This window comes from Protopterus annectens, chromosome 5.part1, assembly GCF_019279795.1.
Source record: "Protopterus annectens isolate FY-2018-M chromosome 5.part1, PAN1.0, whole genome shotgun sequence".
In the NCBI taxonomy this organism is placed as follows: domain Eukaryota; kingdom Metazoa; phylum Chordata; order Ceratodontiformes; family Protopteridae; genus Protopterus; species Protopterus annectens.
In genome coordinates, this window is record NC_056736.1 from 427,194,127 (window position 1) to 427,210,811 (window position 16,685).

General features: G+C 40.7%; 1 long non-coding RNA gene across 1 annotated transcript; it reads left to right on the top strand.

Moving 5' to 3' along the window:
* The first annotated feature begins 250 nt into the window (after positions 1-250).
* LOC122803465 lies at positions 251-16,450 on the top strand. The gene is made up of 8 exons (XR_006365123.1): positions 251-303; positions 2,461-2,604; positions 4,758-4,901; positions 7,064-7,207; positions 9,364-9,507; positions 11,670-11,813; positions 13,959-14,102; positions 16,248-16,450. It is a non-coding gene; the product is annotated as an uncharacterized LOC122803465 (long non-coding RNA).
* Positions 16,451-16,685: the final 235 nt, after the last annotated feature.

A 16,685-nucleotide genomic window follows, 5' to 3' on the forward strand; every position in this document is an offset into this window, starting at 1 on the left:
TCCTAATCATTAATGTAACTACTCTTAGGAAGTATTACTACAGCTTTTAACTATTTTGCAGAAGTACAGTATTATCTAATCTCAACTGTGTAACTTAAGTCCTTTAATGAGATATTACATTTTTAACATCCTCTCTCTCTTACCTCTTCGCATTCCTAGCAACCTATCCACGGCCTTCCTCTACTGAACATACCTGGCCTCTAAGGACCTCCTGAATTACCTCAGGCTTTGGCCATTTTGGACCGACTGTCTCTACTACTACCCCACTGAATTTTTCACCTGCTACTACAATTAATTAACAAAGTATGTTTGCACATTTGGCTCATCCTGAATGAAATTGCTTGTTCATTGGCTTGTACATATTGTTTTTGCCTCTGAATCAGGTACTCCAGCAGCCAGACTCCTCTCCCGGCCTACTTTCACCTAATAGTCCTATCCCTGTTTCTACCATTTCTTTCATCACCTTTCCATCCCTTGCCTAAGGTACTTTCTGCATCTTACTTTCTGCCCACTAGGTGGCAGTATAACACAGCTTTGTCTCCCCCTCATCTTTAATTTTCTTAGCCCAATACTCTTATCTTTTCTTCTATTTTTCTCACCTATTACCTTACTGATTCTCCCACTAGCCCCTACTTTTCCCCTCCTATCTCCTCACCCAGACTGTATTTCCTACCTTGACAAGCTTCTTGGTGCTCCGGCTCTCCTTCTGGACTGATTGGCTACGCTTTCTCCAGTAGTTGTTTCTCCTTAGACTCATATCTCTCTCTACTTTTATCCTTGCTTTCACTTTTTCTTCCTCTAGTTTACCTACTCTACTTCTTCCTTTCCCAGGTTTACCTACGATAGTATTTGATTCTCCCAAAGTACCCTGCAGGTACCTCCCCTCCTTGCACACCTTCCTTACCTGCCCCTCTGTTTTTTGTTGTCCCTCCCTTGTTCCCACCTCATTTCCTGCCTCTACTGCTTATAAGGAGGTGACCTCTGCGGCGCCTTTCCTTTATTATCTTTCTAGTCCCTGGCTGCTGTATGCTCCTGAACCCAGAGGATATCTACAACCTGTAAGTCTCCTCAAGTGTTTTATAACTATTTTGTCTTTGGTTGCATTTATACCGCTATGTAATATTGTGCCTTGGAGGCAATTGTAATGCTTTGGAGTGTTTTGTGTTTCTGGTGCCCCCCTTGTATTTTTACATCGTTTATGGTGATTATCGCTCCTGGTATATCTCTACTGTAGCAGATCCTTTGAAGCCATTTGCATAATATAGCCTAGCGTTATTACTTAAGCTCTATGTTGTTTTTGCGACTTGCAGAGTCCTGCTCACTCTAGCTTGTTACCCGAAGGAAATATTTTGCGCATCCTCCCCACAGTTTATTAATACGGCACTGCTAGTACCTTCAGTAGATAGCGCTGCTCTTGGATAACCTGGTAGCTTAACAATTATAGGGGTGTTTTAGCGTACTGTGTATAGCGGGGTAATTAACCTCTATTTTAGTCTTACCGACTTGAGTCTACATTTGTTAGCCCGGAAATTGTACTGTGCACGCACTGTGTATAGCGGAGTAATTCAAACTCTAATTTAGTTATAGCGACTTAAGTGTAACTTTGTTAGGCTGGGAATTGTACGAGTCTAGATAGTCGTACTATGTCTGAGTGTGCTGACTACCTCGCACGCTAATCTCCAGTAACTACCGATAACTGTTCTACCTGGCTTTACAGTTTAATTTTTGCTGTGGAAACTAATTATTTGTTTTATAACCACTAGTTTTAACTGTTAACACCCTATCAGCGACCTTAGCTTTAGGTCCTTTTCCACGTGGCCAGGACTGCGTAGTTCTATAAGCGAGCTTTAAACTCCATGTTGCTACATTAGCATTCCGCTTACTTTTTCCCCTCATTGAATGTAATAACGGGGGCTGAACAGCATGCTTAGACCCAGCCAGTGAATCCTAATCGGGGCTTATGCATTTATTTTTCCTAGAATAGTTTGGGCATATGTTTCCTTTGCATATTGTCGTGATAAGGTTAAGTGTACTGTAGCTTTGTCTATATCTTTCTAAATGACCTTATTTTTCATCATTGACTTGCTAGCATTGTTTTCAAGTAACGGATATGCTTTGAAACTGTGGAAAACTGTTGATTGAAGCTGTTTTAGTTCCTGACTGGTTTAAAATGTTATACCTATCCTTTTATTGTGTATACCTCTGAAGAGTCACAGGACGTTTTAAGAACTGCTAGAACTGTTATATGTTACATGGGTCTCTTTCAAATTGCTCGTTTTTTCATCTGAACTGAATGTTTTTCTCCTAATCATTAATGTAACTACTCTTAGGAAGTATTACTACAGCTTTTAACTATTTTGCAGAAGTACAGTATTATCTAATCTCAACTGTGTAACTTAAGTCCTTTAATGAGATATTACATTTTAACATCCTCTCTCTCTTACCTCTTCGCATTCCTAGCAACCTATCCACGGCCTTCCTCTACTGAACATACCTGGCCTCTAAGGACCTCCTGAATTACCTCAGGCTTTGGCCATTTTGGACCGTCTGTCTCTACTACTACCCCACTGAATTTTTCACCTGCTACTACAATTAATTAACAAAGTATGTTTGCACATTTGGCTCATCCTGAATGAAATTGCTTGTTCATTGGCTTGTACATATTGTTTTTGCCTCTGAATCAGGTACTCCAGCAGCCAGACTCCTCTCCCGGCCTACTTTCACCTAATAGTCCTATCCCTGTTTCTACCATTTCTTTCATCACCTTTCCATCCCTTGCCTAAGGTACTTTCTGCATCTTACTTTCTGCCCACTAGGTGGCAGTATAACACAGCTTTGTCTCCCTCATCTTTAATTTTCTTAGCCCAATACTCTTATCTTTTCTTCTATTTTTCTCACCTATTACCTTACTGATTCTCCCACTAGCCCCTACTTTTCCCCTCCTATCTCCTCACCCAGACTGTATTTCCTACCTTGACAAGCTTCTTGGTGCTCCGGCTCTCCTTCTGGACTGATTGGCTACGCTTTCTCCAGTAGTTGTTTCTCCTTAGACTCATATCTCTCTCTACTTTTATCCTTGCTTTCACTTTTTCTTCCTCTAGTTTACCTACTCTACTTCTTCCTTTCCCAGGTTTACCTACGATAGTATTTGATTCTCCCAAAGTACCCTGCAGGTACCTCCCCTCCTTGCACACCTTCCTTACCTGCCCCTCTGTTTTTGTTGTCCCTCCCTTTTCCCACCTCATTTCCTGCCTCTACTGCTTATAAGGAGGTGACCTCTGCGGCGCCTTTCCTTTATTATCTTTCTAGTCCCTGGCTGCTGTATGCTCCTGAACCCAGAGGATATCTACAACCTGTAAGTCTCCTCAAGTGTTTTATAACTATTTTGTCTTTGGTTGCGGCATTTATACCGCTATGTAATATTGTGCCTTGGAGGCAATTGTAATGCTTTGGAGTGTTTTGTGTTTCTGGTGCCCCCCTTGTATTTTTACATCGTTTATGGTGATTATCGCTCCTGGTATATCTCTACTGTAGCAGATCCTTTGAAGCCATTTGCATAATATAGCCTAGCGTTATTACTTAAGCTCTATGTTGTTTTTGCGACTTGCAGAGTCCTGCTCACTCTAGCTTGTTACCCGAAGGAAATATTTTGCGCATCCTCCCCACAGTTTATTAATACGGCACTGCTAGTACCTTCAGTAGATAGCGCTGCTCTTGGATAACCTGGTAGCTTAACAATTATAGGGGTGTTTTAGCGCACTGTGTATAGCGGGGTAATTAACCTCTATTTTAGTCTTACCGACTTGAGTCTACATTTGTTAGCCCGGGAAATTGTACTGTGCACGTACTGTGTATAGCGGAGTAATTCAAACTCTAATTTAGTTATAGCGACTTAAGTGTAACTTTGTTAGGCTGGGAATTGTACGAGTCTAGATAGTCGTACTATGTCTGAGTGTGCTGACTACCTCGCACGCTAATCTCCAGTAACTACCGATAACTGTTCTACCTGGCTTTACAGTTTAATTTTTGCTGTGGAAACTAATTATTTGTTTTATAACCACTAGTTTTAACTGTTAACACCCTATCAGCGACCTTAGCTTTAGGTCCTTTTCCACGTGGCCAGGACTGCGTAGTTCTATAAGCGAGCTTTAAACTCCATGTTGCTACATTAGCATTCCGCTTACTTTTTCCCCTCATTGAATGTAATAACAGGGCTGAACAGCATGCTTAGACCCAGCCAGTGAATCCTAATCGGGCTTATGCATGTATTTTTCCTAGAATAGTTTGGGCATATGTTTCCTTTGCATACTGTCGTGATAAGGTTAAGTGTACTGTAGCTTTGTCTATATCTTTCTAAATGACCTTATTTTTCATCATTGACTTGCTAGCATTGTTTTCAAGTAACGGATATGCTTTGAAACTGTGGAAAACTGTTGATTGAAGCTGTTTTAGTTCCTGACTGGTTTAAAATGTTATACCTATCCTTTTATTGTGTATACCTCTGAAGAGTCACAGGACGTTTTAAGAACTGCTAGAACTGTTATATGTTACATGGGTCTCTTTCAAATTGCTCGTTTTCATCTGAACTGAATGTTTTTCTCCTAATCATTAATGTAACTACTCTTAGGAAGTATTACTACAGCTTTTAACTATTTTGCAGAAGTACAGTATTATCTAATCTCAACTGTGTAACTTAAGTCCTTTAATGAGATATTACATTTTAACATCCTCTCTCTCTTACCTCTTCGCATTCCTAGCAACCTATCCACGGCCTTCCTCTACTGAACATACCTGGCCTCTAAGGACCTCCTGAATTACCTCAGGCTTTGGCCATTTTGGACCGTCTGTCTCTACTACTACCCCACTGAATTTTTCACCTGCTACTACAATTAATTAACAAAGTATGTTTGCACATTTGGCTCATCCTGAATGAAATTGCTTGTTCATTGGCTTGTACATATTGTTTTTGCCTCTGAATCAGGTACTCCAGCAGCCAGACTCCTCTCCCGGCCTACTTTCACCTAATAGTCCTATCCCTGTTTCTACCATTTCTTTCATCACCTTTCCATCCCTTGCCTAAGGTACTTTCTGCATCTTACTTTCTGCCCACTAGGTGGCAGTATAACACAGCTTTGTCTCCCCCTCATCTTTAATTTTCTTAGCCCAATACTCTTATCTTTTCTTCTATTTTTCTCACCTATTACCTTACTGATTCTCCCACTAGCCCCTACTTTTCCCCTCCTATCTCCTCACCCAGACTGTATTTCCTACCTTGACAAGCTTCTTGGTGCTCCGGCTCTCCTTCTGGACTGATTGGCTACGCTTTCTCCAGTAGTTGTTTCTCCTTAGACTCATATCTCTCTCTACTTTTATCCTTGCTTTCACTTTTTCTTCCTCTAGTTTACCTACTCTACTTCTTCCTTTCCCAGATTTACCTACGATAGTATTTGATTCTCCCAAAGTACCCTGCAGGTACCTCCCCTCCTTGCACACCTTCCTTACCTGCCCCTCTGTTTTTGTTGTCCCTCCCTTTTTCCCACCTCATTTCCTGCCTCTACTGCTTATAAGGAGGTGACCTCTGCGGCGCCTTTCCTTTATTATCTTTCTAGTCCCTGGCTGCTGTATGCTCCTGAACCCAGAGGATATCTACAACCTGTAAGTCTCCTCAAGTGTTTTATAACTATTTTGTCTTTGGTTGCGGCATTTATACCGCTATGTAATATTGTGCCTTGGAGGCAATTGTAATGCTTTGGAGTGTTTTGTGTTTCTGGTGCCCCCCTTGTATTTTTACATCGTTTATGGTGATTATCGCTCCTGGTATATCTCTACTGTAGCAGATCCTTTGAAGCCATTTGCATAATATAGCCTAGCGTTATTACTTAAGCTCTATGTTGTTTTTGCGACTTGCAGAGTCCTGCTCACTCTAGCTTGTTACCCGAAGGAAATATTTTGCGCATCCTCCCCACAGTTTATTAATACGGCACTGCTAGTACCTTCAGTAGATAGCGCTGCTCTTGGATAACCTGGTAGCTTAACAATTATAGGGGTGTTTTTAGCGTACTGTGTATAGCGGGGTAATTAACCTCTATTTTAGTCTTACCGACTTGAGTCTACATTTGTTAGCCCGGGAAATTGTACTGTGCACGTACTGTGTATAGCGGAGTAATTCAAACTCTAATTTAGTTATAGCGACTTAAGTGTAACTTTGTTAGGCTGGGAATTGTACGAGTCTAGATAGTCGTACTATGTCTGAGTGTGCTGACTACCTCGCACGCTAATCTCCAGTAACTACCGATAACTGTTCTACCTGGCTTTACAGTTTAATTTTTGCTGTGGAAACTAATTATTTGTTTTATAACCACTAGTTTTAACTGTTAACACCCTATCAGCGACCTTAGCTTTAGGTCCTTTTCCACGTGGCCAGGACTGCGTAGTTCTATAAGCGAGCTTTAAACTCCATGTTGCTACATTAGCATTCCGCTTACTTTTTCCCCTCATTGAATGTAATAACGGGGGCTGAACAGCATGCTTAGACCCAGCCAGTGAATCCTAATCGGGCTTATGCATGTATTTTTCCTAGAATAGTTTGGGCATATGTTTCCTTTGCATACTGTCGTGATAAGGTTAAGTGTACTGTAGCTTTGTCTATATCTTTCTAAATGACCTTATTTTTCATCATTGACTTGCTAGCATTGTTTTCAAGTAACGGATATGCTTTGAAACTGTGGAAAACTGTTGATTGAAGCTGTTTTAGTTCCTGACTGGTTTAAAATGTTATACCTATCCTTTTATTGTGTATACCTCTGAAGAGTCACAGGACGTTTTAAGAACTGCTAGAACTGTTATATGTTACATGGGTCTCTTTCAAATTGCTCGCTTTTTCATCTGAACTGAATGTTTTTTCTCATAATCATTAATGTAACTACTCTTAGGAAGTATTACTACAGCTTTTTAACTATTTTGCAGAAGTACAATATTAGCTAATCTCAACTGTGTAAATTAAGTCCTTTAATGAGATATTACATTTTAACATCCTCTCTCTCTTACCTCTTCGCATTCCTAGCAACCTATCCACGGCCTTCCTCTACTGAACATACCTGGCCTCTAAGGACCTCCTGAATTACCTCAGGCTTTGGCCATTTTGGACCGTCTGTCTCTACTACTACCCCACTGAATTTTTCACCTGCTACTACAATTAATTAACAAAGTATGTTTGCACATTTGGCTCATCCTGAATGAAATTGCTTGTTCATTGGCTTGTACATATTGTTTTTGCCTCTGAATCAGGTACTCCAGCAGCCAGACTCCTCTCCCGGCCTACTTTCACCTAATAGTCCTATCCCTGTTTCTACCATTTCTTTCATCACCTTTCCATCCCTTGCCTAAGGTACTTTCTGCATCTTACTTTCTGCCCACTAGGTGGCAGTATAACACAGCTTTGTCTCCCCCTCATCTTTAATTTTCTTAGCCCAATACTCTTATCTTTTCTTCTATTTTTCTCACCTATTACCTTACTGATTCTCCCACTAGCCCCTACTTTTCCCCTCCTATCTCCTCACCCAGACTGTATTTCCTACCTTGACAAGCTTCTTGGTGCTCCGGCTCTCCTTCTGGACTGATTGGCTACGCTTTCTCCAGTAGTTGTTTCTCCTTAGACTCATATCTCTCTCTACTTTTATCCTTGCTTTCACTTTTTCTTCCTCTAGTTTACCTACTCTACTTCTTCCTTTCCCAGGTTTACCTACGATAGTATTTGATTCTCCCAAAGTACCCTGCAGGTACCTCCCCTCCTTGCACACCTTCCTTACCTGCCCCCTCTGTTTTTTTGTCCCTCCCTTTTCCCACCTCATTTCCTGCCTCTACTGCTTATAAGGAGGTGACCTCTGCGGCGCCTTTCCTTTATTATCTTTCTAGTCCCTGGCTGCTGTATGCTCCTGAACCCAGAGGATATCTACAACCTGTAAGTCTCCTCAAGTGTTTTATAACTATTTTGTCTTTGGTTGCGGCATTTATACCGCTATGTAATATTGTGCCTTGGAGGCAATTGTAATGCTTTGGAGTGTTTTGTGTTTCTGGTGCCCCCCTTGTATTTTTACATCGTTTATGGTGATTATCGCTCCTGGTATATCTCTACTGTAGCAGATCCTTTGAAGCCATTTGCATAATATAGCCTAGCGTTATTACTTAAGCTCTATGTTGTTTTTGCGACTTGCAGAGTCCTGCTCACTCTAGCTTGTTACCCGAAGGAAATATTTTGCGCATCCTCCCACAGTTTATTAATACGGCACTGCTAGTACCTTCAGTAGATAGCGCTGCTCTTGGATAACCTGGTAGCTTAACAATTATAGGGGTGTTTTTAGCGTACTGTGTATAGCGGGGTAATTAACCTCTATTTTAGTCTTACCGACTTGAGTCTACATTTGTTAGCCCGGGAAATTGTACTGTGCACGTACTGTGTATAGCGGAGTAATTCAAACTCTAATTTAGTTATAGCGACTTAAGTGTAACTTTGTTAGGCTGGGAATTGTACGAGTCTAGATAGTCGTACTATGTCTGAGTGTGCTGACTACCTCACGCTAATCTCCAGTAACTACCGATAACTGTTCTACCTGGCTTTACAGTTTAATTTTTGCTGTGGAAACTAATTATTTGTTTTATAACCACTAGTTTTAACTGTTAACACCCTATCAGCGACCTTAGCTTTAGGTCCTTTTCCACGTGGCCAGGACTGCGTAGTTCTATAAGCGAGCTTTAAACTCCATGTTGCTACATTAGCATTCCGCTTACTTTTTCCCTCATTGAATGTAATAACGGGGCTGAACAGCATGCTTAGACCCAGCCAGTGAATCCTAATCGGGCTTATGCATGTATTTTTCCTAGAATAGTTTGGGCATATGTTTCCTTTGCATACTGTCGTGATAAGGTTAAGTGTACTGTAGCTTTGTCTATATCTTTCTAAATGACCTTATTTTTCATCATTGACTTGCTAGCATTGTTTTCAAGTAACGGATATGCTTTGAAACTGTGGAAAACTGTTGATTGAAGCTGTTTTAGTTCCTGACTGGTTTAAAATGTTATACCTATCCTTTTATTGTGTATACCTCTGAAGAGTCACAGGACGTTTTAAGAACTGCTAGAACTGTTATATGTTACATGGGTCTCTTTCAAATTGCTCGTTTTTTCATCTGAACTGAATGTTTTTTCTCCTAATCATTAATGTAACTACTCTTAGGAAGTATTACTACAGCTTTTAACTATTTTGCAGAAGTACAGTATTATCTAATCTCAACTGTGTAACTTAAGTCCTTTAATGAGATATTACATTTTTAACATCCTCTCTCTCTTACCTCTTCGCATTCCTAGCAACCTATCCACGGCCTTCCTCTACTGAACATACCTGGCCTCTAAGGACCTCCTGAATTACCTCAGGCTTTGGCCATTTTGGACCGTCTGTCTCTACTACTACCCCACTGAATTTTTCACCTGCTACTACAATTAATTAACAAAGTATGTTTGCACATTTGGCTCATCCTGAATGAAATTGCTTGTTCATTGGCTTGTACATATTGTTTTTGCCTCTGAATCAGGTACTCCAGCAGCCAGACTCCTCTCCCGGCCTACTTTCACCTAATAGTCCTATCCCTGTTTCTACCATTTCTTTCATCACCTTTCCATCCCTTGCCTAAGGTACTTTCTGCATCTTACTTTCTGCCCACTAGGTGGCAGTATAACACAGCTTTGTCTCCCCCTCATCTTTAATTTTCTTAGCCCAATACTCTTATCTTTTCTTCTATTTTTCTCACCTATTACCTTACTGATTCTCCCACTAGCCCCTACTTTTCCCCTCCTATCTCCTCACCCAGACTGTATTTCCTACCTTGACAAGCTTCTTGGTGCTCCGGCTCTCCTTCTGGACTGATTGGCTACGCTTTCTCCAGTAGTTGTTTCTCCTTAGACTCATATCTCTCTCTACTTTTATCCTTGCTTTCACTTTTTCTTCCTCTAGTTTACCTACTCTACTTCTTCCTTTCCCAGGTTTACCTACGATAGTATTTGATTCTCCCAAAGTACCCTGCAGGTACCTCCCCTCCTTGCACACCTTCCTTACCTGCCCCCTCTGTTTTTTTGTTGTCCCCTCCCTTTTTCCCACCTCATTTCCTGCCTCTACTGCTTATAAGGAGGTGACCTCTGCGGCGCCTTTCCTTTATTATCTTTCTAGTCCCTGGCTGCTGTATGCTCCTGAACCCAGAGGATATCTACAACCTGTAAGTCTCCTCAAGTGTTTTATAACTATTTTGTCTTTGGTTGCGGCATTTATACCGCTATGTAATATTGTGCCTTGGAGGCAATTGTAATGCTTTGGAGTGTTTTGTGTTTCTGGTGCCCCCCTTGTATTTTTACATCGTTTATGGTGATTATCGCTCCTGGTATATCTCTACTGTAGCAGATCCTTTGAAGCCATTTGCATAATATAGCCTAGCGTTATTACTTAAGCTCTATGTTGTTTTTGCGACTTGCAGAGTCCTGCTCACTCTAGCTTGTTACCCGAAGGAAATATTTTGCGCATCCTCCCCACAGTTTATTAATACGGCACTGCTAGTACCTTCAGTAGATAGCGCTGCTCTTGGATAACCTGGTAGCTTAACAATTATAGGGGTGTTTTTAGCGTACTGTGTATAGCGGGGTAATTAACCTCTATTTTAGTCTTACCGACTTGAGTCTACATTTGTTAGCCCGGGAAATTGTACTGTGCACGTACTGTGTATAGCGGAGTAATTCAAACTCTAATTTAGTTATAGCGACTTAAGTGTAACTTTGTTAGGCTGGGAATTGTACGAGTCTAGATAGTCGTACTATGTCTGAGTGTGCTGACTACCTCGCACGCTAATCTCCAGTAACTACCGATAACTGTTCTACCTGGCTTTACAGTTTAATTTTTGCTGTGGAAACTAATTATTTGTTTTATAACCACTAGTTTTAACTGTTAACACCCTATCAGCGACCTTAGCTTTAGGTCCTTTTCCACGTGGCCAGGACTGCGTAGTTCTATAAGCGAGCTTTAAACTCCATGTTGCTACATTAGCATTCCGCTTACTTTTCCCCTCATTGAATGTAATAACGGGGCTGAACAGCATGCTTAGACCCAGCCAGTGAATCCTAATCGGGCTTATGCATGTATTTTTCCTAGAATAGTTTGGGCATATGTTTCCTTTGCATACTGTCGTGATAAGGTTAAGTGTACTGTAGCTTTGTCTATATCTTTCTAAATGACCTTATTTTTCATCATTGACTTGCTAGCATTGTTTTCAAGTAACGGATATGCTTTGAAACTGTGGAAAACTGTTGATTGAAGCTGTTTTAGTTCCTGACTGGTTTAAAATGTTATACCTATCCTTTTATTGTGTATACCTCTGAAGAGTCACAGGACGTTTTAAGAACTGCTAGAACTGTTATATGTTACATGGGTCTCTTTCAAATTGCTCGTTTTTTCATCTGAACTGAATGTTTTTCTCCTAATCATTAATGTAACTACTCTTAGGAAGTATTACTACAGCTTTTAACTATTTTGCAGAAGTACAGTATTATCTAATCTCAACTGTGTAACTTAAGTCCTTTAATGAGATATTACATTTTAACATCCTCTCTCTCTTACCTCTTCGCATTCCTAGCAACCTATCCACGGCCTTCCTCTACTGAACATACCTGGCCTCTAAGGACCTCCTGAATTACCTCAGGCTTTGGCCATTTTGGACCGTCTGTCTCTACTACTACCCCACTGAATTTTTCACCTGCTACTACAATTAATTAACAAAGTATGTTTGCACATTTGGCTCATCCTGAATGAAATTGCTTGTTCATTGGCTTGTACATATTGTTTTTGCCTCTGAATCAGGTACTCCAGCAGCCAGACTCCTCTCCGGCCTACTTTCACCTAATAGTCCTATCCCTGTTTCTACCATTTCTTTCATCACCTTTCCATCCCTTGCCTAAGGTACTTTCTGCATCTTACTTTCTGCCCACTAGGTGGCAGTATAACACAGCTTTGTCTCCCCCTCATCTTTAATTTTCTTAGCCCAATACTCTTATCTTTTCTTCTATTTTTCTCACCTATTACCTTACTGATTCTCCCACTAGCCCCTACTTTTCCCTCATATCTCCTCACCCAGACTGTATTTCCTACCTTGACAAGCTTCTTGGTGCTCCGGCTCTCCTTCTGGACTGATTGGCTACGCTTTCTCCAGTAGTTGTTTCTCCTTAGACTCATATCTCTCTCTACTTTTATCCTTGCTTTCACTTTTTCTTCCTCTAGTTTACCTACTCTACTTCTTCCTTTCCCAGGTTTACCTACGATAGTATTTGATTCTCCCAAAGTACCCTGCAGGTACCTCCCTCCTTGCACACCTTCCTTACCTGCCCCTCTGTTTTTTGTTGTCCCTCCCTTTTCCCACCTCATTTCCTGCCTCTACTGCTTATAAGGAGGTGACCTCTGCGCCTTTCCTTTATTATCTTTCTAGTCCCTGGCTGCTGTATGCTCCTGAACCCAGAGGATATCTACAACCTGTAAGTCTCCTCAAGTGTTTTATAACTATTTTGTCTTTGGTTGGCATTTATACCGCTATGTAATATTGTGCCTTGGAGGCAATTGTAATGCTTTGGAGTGTTTTGTGTTTCTGGTGCCCCTTGTATTTTTACATCGCTTATGGTGATTATCGCTCCTGGTATATCTCTACTGTAGCAGATCCTTTGAAGCCATTTGCATAATATAGCCTAGCGTTATTACTTAAGCTCTATGTTGTTTTTGCGACTTGCAGAGTCCTGCTCACTCTAGCTTGTTACCCGAAGGAAATATTTTATGCATCCTCCCCACAGTTTATTAATACGGCACTGCTAGTACCTTCAGTAGATAGCGCTGCTCTTGGATAACCTGGTAGCTTAACAATTATAGGGGTGTTTTAGCGCACTGTGTATAGCGGGGTAATTAACCTCTATTTTAGTCTTACCGACTTGAGTCTACATTTGTTAGCCCGGGAAATTGTACTGTGCACGCACTGTGTATAGCGGAGTAATTCAAACTCTAATTTAGTTATAGCGACTTAAGTGTAACTTTGTTAGGCTGGGAATTGTACGAGTCTAGATAGTCGTACTATGTCTGAGTGTGCTGACTACCTCGCACGCTAATCTCCAGTAACTACCGATAACTGTTCTACCTGGCTTTACAGTTTAATTTTTGCTGTGGAAACTAATTATTTGTTTTATAACCACTAGTTTTAACTGTTAACACCCTATCAGCGACCTTAGCTTTAGGTCCTTTTCCACGTGGCCAGGACTGCGTAGTTCTATAAGCGAGCTTTAAACTCCATGTTGCTACATTAGCATTCCGCTTACTTTTTCCCTCATTGAATGTAATAACGGGCTGAACAGCATGCTTAGACCCAGCCAGTGAATCCTAATCGGGCTTATGCATGTATTTTTCCTAGAATAGTTTGGGCATATGTTTCCTTTGCATACTGTCGTGATAAGGTTAAGTGTACTGTAGCTTTGTCTATATCTTTCTAAATGACCTTATTTTTCATCATTGACTTGCTAGCATTGTTTTCAAGTAACGGATATGCTTTGAAACTGTGGAAAACTGTTGATTGAAGCTGTTTTAGTTCCTGACTGGTTTAAAATGTTATACCTATCCTTTTATTGTGTATACCTCTGAAGAGTCACAGGACGTTTAAGAACTGCTAGAACTGTTATATGTTACATGGGTCTCTTTCAAATTGCTCGTTTTTTCATCTGAACTGAATGTTTTTCTCCTAATCATTAATGTAACTACTCTTAGGAAGTATTACTACAGCTTTTAACTATTTTGCAGAAGTACAGTATTATCTAATCTCAACTGTGTAACTTAAGTCCTTTAATGAGATATTACATTTTAACATCCTCTCTCTCTTACCTCTTCGCATTCCTAGCAACCTATCCACGGCCTTCCTCTACTGAACATACCTGGCCTCTAAGGACCTCCTGAATTACCTCAGGCTTTGGCCATTTTGGACCATCTGTCTCTACTACTACCCCACTGAATTTTTCACCTGCTACTACAATTAATTAACAAAGTATGTTTGCACATTTGGCTCATCCTGAATGAAATTGCTTGTTCATTGGCTTGTACATATTGTTTTGCCTCTGAATCAGGTACTCCAGCAGCCAGACTCCTCTCCCGCCTACTTTCACCTAATAGTCCTATCCCTGTTTCTACCATTTCTTTCATCACCTTTCCATCCCTTGCCTAAGGTACTTTCTGCATCTTACTTTCTGCCCACTAGGTGGCAGTATAACACAGCTTTGTCTCCCCCTCATCTTTAATTTTCTTAGCCCAATACTCTTATCTTTTCTTCTATTTTTCTCACCTATTACCTTACTGATTCTCCCACTAGCCCCTACTTTTCCCTCCTATCTCCTCACCCAGACTGTATTTCCTACCTTGACAAGCTTCTTGGTGCTCGGCTCTCCTTCTGGACTGATTGGCTACGCTTTCTCCAGTAGTTGTTTCTCCTTAGACTCATATCTCTCTCTACTTTTATCCTTGCTTTCACTTTTTCTTCCTCTAGTTTACCTACTCTACTTCTTCCTTTCCCAGGTTTACCTACGATAGTATTTGATTCTCCCAAAGTACCCTGCAGGTACCTCCCCTCCTTGCACACCTTCCTTACCTGCCCCCTCTGTTTTTGTTGTCCCTCCCTTTTTCCCACCTCATTTCCTGCCTCTACTGCTTATAAGGAGGTGACCTCTGCGGCGCCTTTCCTTTATTATCTTTCTAGTCCCTGGCTGCTGTATGCTCCTGAACCCAGAGGATATCTACAACCTGTAAGTCTCCTCAAGTGTTTTATAACTATTTTGTCTTTGGTCATGCATTTATACCGCTATGTAATATTGTGCCTTGGAGGCAATTGTAATGCTTTGGAGTGTTTTGTGTTTCTGGTGCCCCTTGTATTTTACATCGTTTATGGTGATTATCGCTCCTGGTATATCTCTACTGTAGCAGATCCTTTGAAGCCATTTGCATAATATAGCCTAGCGTTATTACTTAAGCTCTATGTTGTTTTGCGACTTGCAGAGTCCTGCTCACTCTAGCTTGTTACCGAAGGAAATATTTTGCATCCTCCCACAGTTTATTAATACGGCACTGCTAGTACCTTCAGTAGATAGCTGCTCTTGGATAACCTGGTAGCTTAACAATTATAGGGGTGTTTTAGCGCACTGTGTATAGCGGGGTAATTAACCTCTATTTTAGTCTTACCGACTTGAGTCTACATTTGTTAGCCCGGGAAATTGTACTGTGCACGCACTGTGTATAGCGGAGTAATTCAAACTCTAATTTAGTTATAGCGACTTAAGTGTAACTTTGTTAGGCTGGGAATTGTACGAGTCTAGATAGTCGTACTATGTCTGAGTGTGCTGACTACCTCACGCTAATCTCTAGTAACTACCGATAACTGTTCTACCTGGCTTTACAGTTTAATTTTTGCTGTGGAAACTAATTATTTGTTTTATAACCACTAGTTTTAACTGTTAACACCCTATCAGCGACCTTAGCTTTAGGTCCTTTTCCACGTGGCCAGGACTGCGTAGTTCTATAAGCGAGCTTTAAACTCCATGTTGCTACATTAGCATTCCGCTTACTTTTCCCTCATTGAATGTAATAACGGGGGCTGAACAGCATGCTTAGACCCAGCCAGTGAATCCTAATCGGGGCTTATGCATGTATTTTTCCTAGAATAGTTTGGGCATATGTTTCCTTTGCATACTGTCGTGATAAGGTTAAGTGTACTGTAGCTTTGTCTATATCTTTCTAAATGACCTTATTTTTCATCATTGACTTGCTAGCATTGTTTTCAAGTAACGGATATGCTTTGAAACTGTGGAAAACTGTTGATTGAAGCTGTTTTAGTTCCTGACTGGTTTAAAATGTTATACCTATCCTTTTATTGTGTATACCTCTGAAGAGTCACAGGACGTTTTAAGAACTGCTAGAACTGTTATATGTTACATGGGTCTCTTTCAAATTGCTCGTTTTTTCATCTGAACTGAATGTTTTTTCTCCTAATCATTAATGTAACTACTCTTAGGAAGTATTACTACAGCTTTTTAACTATTTTGCAGAAGTACAGTATTATCTAATCTCAACTGTGTAACTTAAGTCCTTTAATGAGATATTACATTTTTAACATCCTCTCTCTCTTACCTCTTCGCATTCCTAGCAACCTATCCACGGCCTTCCTCTACTGAACATACCTGGCCTCTAAGGACCTCCTGAATTACCTCAGGCTTTGGCCATTTTGGACCGTCTGTCTCTACTACTACCCCACTGAATTTTTCACCTGCTACTACAATTAATTAACAAAGTATGTTTGCACATTTGGCTCATCCTGAATGAAATTGCTTGTTCATTGGCTTGTACATATTGTTTTGCCTCTGAATCAGGTACTCCAGCAGCCAGACTCCTCTCGGCCTACTTTCACCTAATAGTCCTATCCCTGTTTCTACCATTTCTTTCATCACCTTTCCATCCCTTGCCTAAGGTACTTTCTGCATCTTACTTTCTGCCCACTAGGTGGCAGTATAACACAGCTTTGTCTCCCTCATCTTTAATTTTCTTAGCCCAATACTCTTATCTTTTCTTCTATTTTTCTCACCTA